Here is a 10,839-nt window from a genome sequence, read left to right as displayed (position 1 = left end):
GGGGGCTCGAGCCCCTGTGGCACCCTGAGGATGTCCCCCCTTCTTTCTCCATGGCACACATTGGGACCCACCAATTCCCACCCTCGTGCCTCCCTCGAGGTTCCCGGGTCCAGCGAGACACCCACTGTATTTTGTGAGCTCCCGATGCTGGCACCATGGTGAGGCGAGGCACCCAAAGTGCACGTTCCTCCACCTCAACGACACCTTGTTTAATCCAAGCTCCTCGGGACACAGGTCCCCGGGGTGCCTCTGTCAGGGTCCAAGACGAGTGGGGTGACAGGCACCGTGGCTGGAGAACGAGCCTCACAAAGCGGCACCTCTGATCCCAAACGTGACACCCGTCCTGTCTCCGCCGCCTCCCCCCGGGAGGACCCTGGGGACCAGGACCCCTTCTCCGCCTGCTCCTCACGTGGTGATGCTCTCCAGCCGGCGGCTGTCGTGCTCTCACCTTCTGTCTCGACCACATAGGGGACCCGCTGAGTTTACACCCAGGACCCCCTCCCTGCCGAGCAACCCACCAGGTCTCGGGAGGGGGCTCGGGGCGCACACACTCGGGGCCCGCCGTCCTGCCTCTGAGGTGCCCTTCTTTATCCGCACACAACAAACCAGCAGAGAGAGCTGGTCCAAGATGAAAACAAAAGCAAGAAGCAGATGGCCCCTGGGATGATTTTACAAACAGCTGATTATTTGTTCAAGCTGCCTTAAGAAATGCTCGGAATTAGGTGGCTCCACACAGTACATAATTTTCTCTTCAACATTAAATAATCTAGGAGTTCAAATTAGACCAAACTGGAGGAAATGAACAATGGGAACTAGAATGAGAAAACACACTTTTGTACTGTCAGATTTGCCTTAATATGAGATATGTGATGGGATTTCTACCCAACAACATGCAGAGTTCAGCTCCTGGGATTTCACGATAAGGAGATTATTTTAGAAACCGACACTTGTCTCCCAAATACCGTTTTCTTCCCTTTCCCTTCAGCTTGACCTCCGGCCTATGTCTAGGTTTTGGTTCTCACGTGTGATAGAAAACAAAATTTCGAATCTGGCTCTCGTTTCCCATGAAGGCTGGCGTCCCTTTGGCTGCCTCCGCCACCGTGAGGAGACCGTCCGTTACGTGCCGGCTGCGGATGCGGAGAAGGGGCAGTTTGCCCTCGAGGAAGGAGGCTGCCGGGGAGATTACAGCGGGAGGCCGGGGACCCCAGGCGGCAGGGCCAGGAGGGCTCCCCAGCTGCCCGTGGCTGGACGCTCCGTCCGTCCGGAGGCAGAGAGCGGCCCAGGACAGGCGCACAGACCGCCCCTTACCTGATGCCTGTGACCAGCAGGGCGGTGCCTCTCCGTCAACCCGGCTGATCTTAATCCCACTCCTCCTCCTCGAGCAGACGCGGCCCCGGGCAGCCTTCCCTCCCGTCCTCGGCCTGACCTCACGTCCCCTGTCTGTGAGTGAGAAGCCCGTGGGTCAGGCTCCCTCATGCGGCCACGGAGGCTGTGGCCGTCCACCTGCAGGAGGCACCGTTCACACAGGCCACGCTGGTGGCGCCCCCTGGAGGTGTGCGGCTCCACCGGCCGTCCCCACCCGGAGGGCCGTGGGGCGAGCAGGGGCCCCGTATGCGTTGAGGGCCGACAGGCTCCACACAGGTTAGCGACGGCTGTTCTATTATTATTATTATTATCCTCTCACAGCATTCTGTTAACATCCTTTCAAATGTGGAACAGACGTGCCAATGAGAAAATCCCAAAGCTAATGATATGCAAATATAACTTTTAGTGAAATAAAGACTATTATATATTTAAAGAGACTTCTCTGCAATTCTATTTACACTATGAGTAATCAAGACAACATTATAAAGTATCTTATGCTTTTTTCAGTTGCTGTAGGTAAAGTATTGGTTGTCTGCTATATTTCATTTCTGAGAAGAGGAACTTTCAGTTGGTTCCCCTTTATTATTTTTCGTATAGTGTGATACACTCTATAAATGCAGCTTTCCATAGGTTCTGGAAATCTATACTTGAATGATGTATGACTCAAAATAAATTAATTGTACCCAGCTTCAAAGATATATTAGAGTGATTCAATTTTTTGAACATTAATATGTGGAATAAGCAAAATTAGTGTGTCCATGCTTGCTTTTAAACTATAAATCAAGTATTATTAAGATACTTCAGTAACTGTACTTAGTGCTTAAGCCCTTGAAGAGCTATAAAGATGCCTTTGATTCATTTTGGTCATTTCCTTAGAACTCTGTACCTATTTTTAATATTTTAGTCTTTATGTTTCATGATGATAAAGAAGTGCTGGACATATTTTTGTCCTATTATTGATGTGAATTCCAAAACAGAGTATTTTTCTAATGATTTTCCCCAGGCATTTAATTTCATGCACTATTGCTGGATGGAATATACTTACCCTCTTTACATTTGCATTTCTGGAAATTTCTGAAATGCAGCACAATCACTCTTAGCAGAAAAATATATCGAAAACTTCCATGAACAGGAACTGTCAAATGTATGGGTTAGGAAAACACCCGCAGGCATCACCCAGCCCTCCCGGAGCTCGCGGCTCCAACGGCGACGTGTCGGGCTCGTTGTGAAGCGAGTGGCAGGTGCTCGGGAGGGAGGAGCCGGCGGGGAAGAGCGAAGCTGGGCTCCCACGCCTGCCGCCGGGCCATCCTGCTTCTCAGCACGCGGGTTCCAGTTTCCCTCTCCACACCCGCATCCACCCCGCCCCAGGGAACAGCACGGGGGAACACGGTTCCAGAGAACTTTCACAGGAGGGACCCGGGCAGGGCGCTGCCCCACTGCTCACCTGCCACCGCGGGCTCCCGCGGTCACCCCTCACTGCCCAGAAGGCGAGGGGCGTCATCGCCACATCCAGGAAGGAAAGGAGCAGGCGGGCCGAGCCGCCGGCCGCCTCCAGCCATCCGACATCTTTCTTCCCACACACAAAACGCTCCCACCGTCTCCCCCGGGGACGCAACCCCAAACCTCATCCAGTTACGGGATATAGAGAACAGGGTCTCCGGGGATGAGCAATTCTCCGCCGGCTGGGATGGGGCTCCTCGTCTGGTTGGGGTCTACGGATTAAAGGACGAGTTGTCTGTTCCCCACTCGGGGTCAAGGCAACCTCCATAAAATCTCCCGAGTAGAAAAGGAAGACGGGAGACACGGCGGCCGCTGATGACCTCCTCCTGGGCTGGTGGAGGGACCCGCGCCCGGCAGGCTCGACGTCTCCTGCGGGCTCCGGACCTCCCCGCTGGAGAGCTGCCGTGTGCACTTCTCTCCAGGACCCTCACTCAGCCTTCCAGAGGTTTCCCTCCTCCCGTTCCCTCCCACTATCTATAATATATTAATACATATCGGGGGGTGTTGAGGGATATGAAGCTTCAATGAACAGAAAATGTTAAATGTATGGTTTAGGAAAAGACTAGAAGGCATCACCCAGACCTCATGGACTTTAGAGTAGTCCACGTCCTGCCGGGGTACGTTTGGGAGACTAAGGATTGTTTTAAGGGGTGAGCAGTGAAAGGGTTATTTTCATTCTGGGCTTGTGGTTTCTTCAGCAATTGGTGCCTCAAAAACTTGAGCAGCTCCTGATGCTTCTGCTCCAGCTGGTTTGTTCTAGGACCCAAACCCGAGTTCTCTCCTACAGGTAATGGTCAAAACTCAGGACTTTCTCTGCTTCCTCATTCGCCTCCTTCTCGCAACTTGCTTTTGGCACCTTGAGGCCGTCCAGGCAGCACTTTAGGCCCGAAACCGAGTTATGCCGAACCAGACACCTGCCTCCCGAGACTCCAGCTCTGAGGCAAGAATTTGGAAAACAAGCACGAGGAGGGCGAGTCGGCTTTTATCAGCACGTTTAGCAAAGTCTCACCCAAACGAGGTGGGCTGAGGCAAGAGCAGGTCGGCTCGAGACGCAGAGAAGGGACGAGACCTGAATCCCTGACGGGGAGGGCAGGAGGCCCCCACTTCTGGGGCCTGTGTGGTCAGAGATGGGCCCCGAAAAGGACACGGCTCCCAGGACGGCCACGAGCCCAGGGGCCAAATGCACCTCTGTTCAGTTTTAGTCGAAATTTTAGCATCACAAATATAATTTGTAATTCCCAACGTATCTACTAATTATATAAATAGAATAAAACCTAATTTATCCTCATCAGGAGGTACTGAACTGCACTTATTGTAATTAGACTTCAGTAAGTGATGCGAGTGCCTCACCTTCATCTACAGAGCACACACACCACACACACACACACACACACAACACAGACACCACATACAATAACTCACAACCACACACAGCCACACACACACAACCACACACACACACTCCTACAGGGCCTGTGGCCCATCAACAAAGCCTTTAAGATCACAGAACTTCATGCCTAGATTCCAAGAGCGTGCATCAGCATAAATTATACCAAGTATGTTTCTAACAATACACTGTTTCTCTCTGTACACTGAACATACTTTAAAATCTCTCTCTAATGTGGGTCTTTATTGAAAGACCCATTTATTCCCATTTTATTCATAGGAAAAATGACAGAATAGCAAGAGCTAGTATTTGTTTGAAAACAATTGAGCCAGTTACACCATTTAACTTTCTCCATGTTCCTCATGTATTTTCTCTGTCGTGGACACAGTTATTTTTATTTCTATTACCATGAAATTCCTGTGGCATTTTTCAAACAGAAGGGAAATGTATTAAAGGGGCCGGGCCCTTCTCTCTCGGGGGCACTCGGCCGTCTGTCGGCCGAGCTGGGGAAAAGGAGACTGTCCCCCCACCGTGTCCGCCCCTCTTCGGCCTCGCCCCTCGGGCCGGAGCCCTGAGATCTCCCGTCTGTGCCGGGGCCTGGGGAGCTGCCTTGGGCCGTGTGACCTCCTTGCCCCTCACCATGCGCCCCCCTCCCACGTTCCCTGCCCCGGGAGGGTCAGGCGAGGCCGGGCTGGGGTCAAGCCACCCCTCCGTGGCAGCCCCACAGGACAAACCCAGCACGCGTGGGAGGAGGGGCGGCACGATGGGGACAGAGAGACACTCGGGGGTTCAGCCAGGGGCGCCTGGGAGCAAGGGCCGGCGGGCCCGGGGTCTGAGTTCAGAGCCCATCCTCTAAATTCCCTCTCGGCCTCCTGGTGTGGACTCCAGCTCTGTGTGCCGCTATGGTCCGCCTTCCCCACCTGGATCCTGTAGGTACACATCCTAAATAAATGGCAACCATTATCATCATTTCCTAATTTAGAGACGTGAGTAAACGTTCAGTTGGCTGGTCTTCTTTAGGATTTCTGCAACCCTAATGCACACTGAAGGAATAGGCAAGATTTAAATGCCTTTCTGTCTATTTATTTTCCCACTAAATCCAGTGACTTTTCCAGAAATCAAATTTTTGAAAATGTTACATTCACCAGAATGCAGAAACGTGAGTTGCACTGAGCAGGTGGGACGGCTGCCGGTAGCCCACCCCCGAGGGACACTGTGACCGTGTGCTGTGCACGGAGACGCGAAGGTGAACAGTGAAAACAGAGCGTCACCGGGGCACAGGAGGTGAGGGACCCTGCAAACGGCCTCACCCTGACCTGACTGGGAGAGGAGCAGCTCGGCTCTGCAGCCCTGGAAATGTCCAAAGGGAAACGGCAGCCAGCAAAGCAGCAGGGGCCTCTGCAGGTGGATCCGCGGTCCCGGGGGGCCCTCCAGGGACTGGCTGTGACCCCCAGAGCTCGTGGCAATCCAACCCACGGGCCGGGGCGGAAGGGATAACGTCTCAGTCCATGCAGATCTGCAGCCCATTCTCACTGCCGAGAGATTTCTCCAACCTGTTACTGACTTCATTTACTAGGTGCGGAGCAGAGAGTCGCAGGAGGGTGGGAAGGAGGGTGCTCAAATGATCTCAAAGGATTGGTAGTTTTTAGCTAAGAGGAGCTATGAAGCACTGCACTCTCAGAACCACCACCATTGCCTGATAACTGACCCTGCGGCCAAGTCCAATGTGCTCCTCTAAGACACGAAGGATTTGCTGAATTGCAGGGGCTGAAATGGCCATTTGAGCTAAGCTGCTGCTTTCTGCAGTTTAGCGTGGGGAGCCGGAGATGTCCCACGAATGTGTGAGGCTGGCAGCTACGTGGAAACGTGTCTGCTCCGCTAGTGCATGCTCCTTGCACGCAGAACACGGCAGGTGAGCCGTCACCTCTGGGCAGTGCAGAGGCCGCAGGGCTGCCCAGCCCTCCACATGGCCAACGGGTCACCTGGGAGGTGGTCGTCTGCAGCCTCAGGCCTTCAGAGCTCCCGGAGGGCTTGGGGTTGCTCGGGGTCGATGCCCCTCTCCTTTCTGTTTCATGAGAAGATAAAACTCCCAGGGGCAATTTTACACCCTCAGAAAAATTGCAAGCGGGGAGATTCTTCAGAATCTTGCCCAGGATTCACTTGTGTGACTCCCGGCATTTGTGAACTTCTGCTCAGGGCGCCTTCCCCACAGGCGATACAGAAATCCCAGCTGGGTCTCTTCTAGGAAGTGTGACGTCTGAGTCAGAAATGATTTTGTGGGAGCGCAAAACTCTTTATTGGATCATAATATCATAACGTCACTGGAGAAATACAACAAGTGTTTCTTTTTAAATAAAAGAACACTCAAACATTTAATTGTCCTTTCCTCCTTGCTCAAGCCGGATTTTAATTGTATGATATCCCTGCCACTCCTTGTTTTCCTTTTTACGCATATATGTTTGTTTGGATGCATGAAAGCCACGGCTCTGGCTGTGGTAAAAGGATAGTAAGAGGACTGCAAACAGCCGTTTGCCCCCAGATTGCACAACAGAGTTCTGACATCTCACCCTTTAAATCTTTCCACGAGGCCTCCGGGGTGAGCAAACTAAATCAGTAGTAAAAAGAGGAACATTTATATTTTGATTTTAAGGGAAAAAACAACTTTATGCCCTGACTGCACTGACCAATGTTACCAAACGGCCTGTGGAGAAGGGGGTCACTGGGTCACCGACCAGGGCAGCGTCAGCCTTTTCCGGGTGTTTCCACTGGACACTCACCAGGTGAGGAGCAAGAAGAGACCGAGCTCGTGTTCTTCACGGCGGCGTCTAGGCTGCGTCTGGCAGGTGTGGGGGGAGGTTCTGATAAAGGGCAATGAGGTTTCGCCCTCGCTGAGCCCGCGCGGGAGGAGGGGAGCACCGTGGTCCGGTGAGCGGGCCGAGGGCGGGGGCGGCCAGGCGCCAGGGAACGAGCGCAGGCTGAGGGGATGAGGGGAGCCCGACGACCCCGCGCCGGCCCGGGCTGCTCGGACGCCATCTGCCCGTGGCACTCAGGGCCCCGTCTCCAGGTCCCCTGGGAAGGCCCAGCTCTGCGCGCCCCCAGGAATGAGCAGGTGGCTCCTGTGCGGGAGAACCCGGGACCCAGCCAGGGGATGGACACGCGCTGAAGAAGTCCGGTGAAGACTGGACGCGACTGCCACGGGAGAAATGCAGGGCTGCAGGGGAGAGCCCCATGGCGGAGCTGGGTGACGGCCTCAGCCCCTACCCCATCATGGGCAGGGACCTCGCCAGGGTCATCTCCCCACTACATACACCCGTCCCCTGCCGAGACCTCCTCGCCAAGGTGATTCTACCTGCATGCCCTGAAGGGACCCCCCCAAGGCCATGCCCCCCAGGTCTCCTGCAGGGACCAACTGGGCATGGGGTGGGTACTTGATTCGGGCCGTGGCTGCCGTCTCAGCCCCAGGGTCCCCACCCCCAGCTGCTGTCCTGGAGCCATGTTGGGGTCCGGGGCCTCCCTCAGGCGCCTCCTTCGTTCCACCCCTCCCAGGCGTGCCCGGCGCGCGGCCTTCCATCTGAAGGGGTGAGGAGGATGCTGGGGGCAAGGGGCACCAGCGCTGGCCTCTCGGTGAGTGAGTGCGAGTGTGGACACGGCACACCTGGGCGCACCTGGAGGAAGGATGCGATGGGGCCGCGGTGGAGGCTGCAGGGAGGCTCCAGCCACCGCAGCCCGCTCAGAGCAGAGGCCTTCCCGGCTTCCCCGGTCACTCCCAGCGAGGTCCTCCAGCACCAGCCTCTTCCCTGCTGTCCCTCCCCCCCCCCCATTCCACAGAGCAGGAAACCCCCAGGGAGGCGGGGACAGCTGGGGGCACGGGGAGGGGACGCGCCCCACAGGTGGGCTCAGCCTGAAGAGAAAGCTCTGGTGCCCCTGAGGCCTCCACTCACCTGCTCAGAGACCTGCAGGCCCCAGTGCCGAGGGGGAGTGCAGGGGGCTGAATCCTCAGGGGGTACCCCAAAACCTTCCGAACCCCCTCTCTCCCTCTCCTTCACTCCCTCCCCCCCACTTACCTCGTATCTCAGTACCTTACCCAATTCCCTTACTAATCTACTAACTAAGGCGTTTTGGATTTTCTAGGTTTACAATCTTAACAGCAAAAACTTTTCTCTCTTCTTTTCAAATACCTGACCATTTTTTTTTCTGATTACCAGAACCCCCAAGGCAGCTCTCCATATTAATGATAAGTTTTAAAACATCCTTGAATTTCTGAAATAAGCCTTACTTCATCCTGGGTTATTATTCCTTCAAATTTTTGCTAGAGTCTATTTTCTAATAGAATGTTTTCCATTTATATTTATGAGGTTGGGCTATAGTTCTTTTTCCTTTCATGCCAGCTTTATCAGTTTTTGAAATAAAATAAAAGTTTTATGATATAGCTTTAAAACAAAAATGAACATTATATGATAGCTTCATAAAGTGAATTTGGAAGCTTTTAATCTTTTCTCATGTCTAGAGTAGTTTAAATGACAACAAAATTAGCCTTTTAATAGTTAGAACTTGACAGTGAAAATATCTACTACTGTCGTCTTTTTAAGTGGTAGCTCTTAAAGCATCTTCCCAGTTGCTTCTATGATAATTTGTTTGTTTAAGCTTTTTGCTTCTTCTGGGACCAAAGTGGGCAGTTTATAGTTTGTTCAAAAAGTATTCATTTGCTCTAGGTTTTGAACTTTATTGCTATGAATTGCATCTAGTATCTCTCAAAATTAAAGTCTTCCTTCTCTGTGAGCTTGTTCTCCTTTTCATTCCTAATCTTGATTAGTTTTGTTCTCTGTCTTTCTTAAGTTCATGAGAGTTTGTCTATTTTAGTGGTCTTTTGAAAGAAATGGCTGGGATATATTAAATCTATTATTGCATTTTCTTTGTTTTTGTTCTCTTAATCTCATTTTCTGCTATTTTTGATTCTTATCAAATTTCTTAAAATAAATATTAGATTTCTTTAATTTAGAATTTCTCCCTTTCTCATGAAGGCACGCAGGATTAAGATTTTCCAGTGGATACAGTTTTCACTGGGTCTCACGTGTGTTTAGAGTGAAGTGGCTTCTGGTCATTGCTTTCTCCACAGCTCATGATTTCAGCTTTTATTTTCTCTTCCTTCTGAGATTTAGTTAGAAGTGGATTTCTTATTTTTAGAGCAGTGGAGAAATCTTTTTAAATTTGGGTCTAACTTTATTGGATTAAGGTCAGAGAATGTGTCAGAGTTGTTTTTTTTTTTTCTTTTTGCGAACAAGTACCCTCATACCCTAACAGTCAAGCATCATTTCTGCACTAATACGCGAAGAGAAACTACTGCTCCTTCACACATGAAATACTCTTTTTCCATACTATTTTCACCATACACCAGAAAGAGGAAAAGTGGAGAATATGATCACTTTTGTGTAACTCCCCTCCATCCCCTCCACTCCTAGTGGATTTTGCTGAATTTATAACTTCCGGTGCAGACTATTTGTAGCTTTATCCTCACGGTGAGTGGAAGGGGCTTGGTGCTTTGTGTGGATCAGCTGTGTCGGAGGTAGCTTGAATTTCTTCTATGGCTGTTTGGGAGAAAACCAATAAAAATGCTCTCTGGGAAGCAGGAAAGCACACAGTGCATGGTGGGTTCCTCAGCACGGGGCCCAGGAGCCACCTCCTGAGGGACAGACTATTTATCTCAAGACTGATGAGGCCATTTTCAGCTGAAGGGAACAAAATCAATGTCCCATAGCAAACATTCTTAGCTCTGTGGTTAAACCGCTGTATTCACAAGCCTGGTTGTCAGATACTTACATTGTTGCTGTTTTTCTCAGAACCGTTAGTAAGTTGAGAACAGCATCCATAACCGCGTTAGTGCAGAGTTTAGATGCTCCCCCTGGCTTGTTTCCTGACCCGGTTTTTGTTGGTCTGCTTTGCTTCTGTGTTTGTTTAGTGCTCCCTAAGCATCGCCAGAACATAAACATGCGTCAGCCGTCCCTTCCTCGACTCTTCCCGGCTTCGTGAAGAAAGCTGTGGGGACTTTTGTCATCAAGATGAGTTTCCTCTCGGCTTCTCATCAGGTGAAACTGTAAGTTAGATTTCTTTCACCAAATACGATCAGATAAATTAAAGTCTCTAATTTCTAATCTTCATAACCTACCGTTATTCGCTTACACATAGCGATGTATAAATTTCAAGGTTTGTTACTGGTCACTACTATTTTCTTTTAATCTTTCTCTAACTTGCATTCTCTGTTCTGAATATTTTGTTCAGTTAGAAGTTTTTCTGGTGTGTTTTCCTCAGGTGAGGCTCATGAGTTATGTATTCCCAGACTCCTTGATTGTTGGTCAGTACCTTCCTTTTCGCTGGTGGGTGGATGGTCTTTTAGCTGAACACAAGTTTCTTGGATTGCAGGTTGTTTTTTCTCCCCCCAAAATCTGTAAATGTTATTCCATCATCTTCTATGTTCATTCTGCAGATAAACTTAAACCCAGTTTGGTGTGTGTGTGTGTGTGTGCACACTCATGCATGTATGTGTGCAAATTACTCTCTTTTCTGTTTGGAAATGTGAGAAAATTTACTTT

This window comes from Choloepus didactylus, chromosome 5 (assembly GCF_015220235.1).
Source record: "Choloepus didactylus isolate mChoDid1 chromosome 5, mChoDid1.pri, whole genome shotgun sequence".
NCBI lineage: Eukaryota > Metazoa > Chordata > Mammalia > Pilosa > Megalonychidae > Choloepus > Choloepus didactylus.
The sequence above is the reverse complement of the archived record's forward strand: the minus strand, read 5'-3'. Positions refer to the sequence as shown.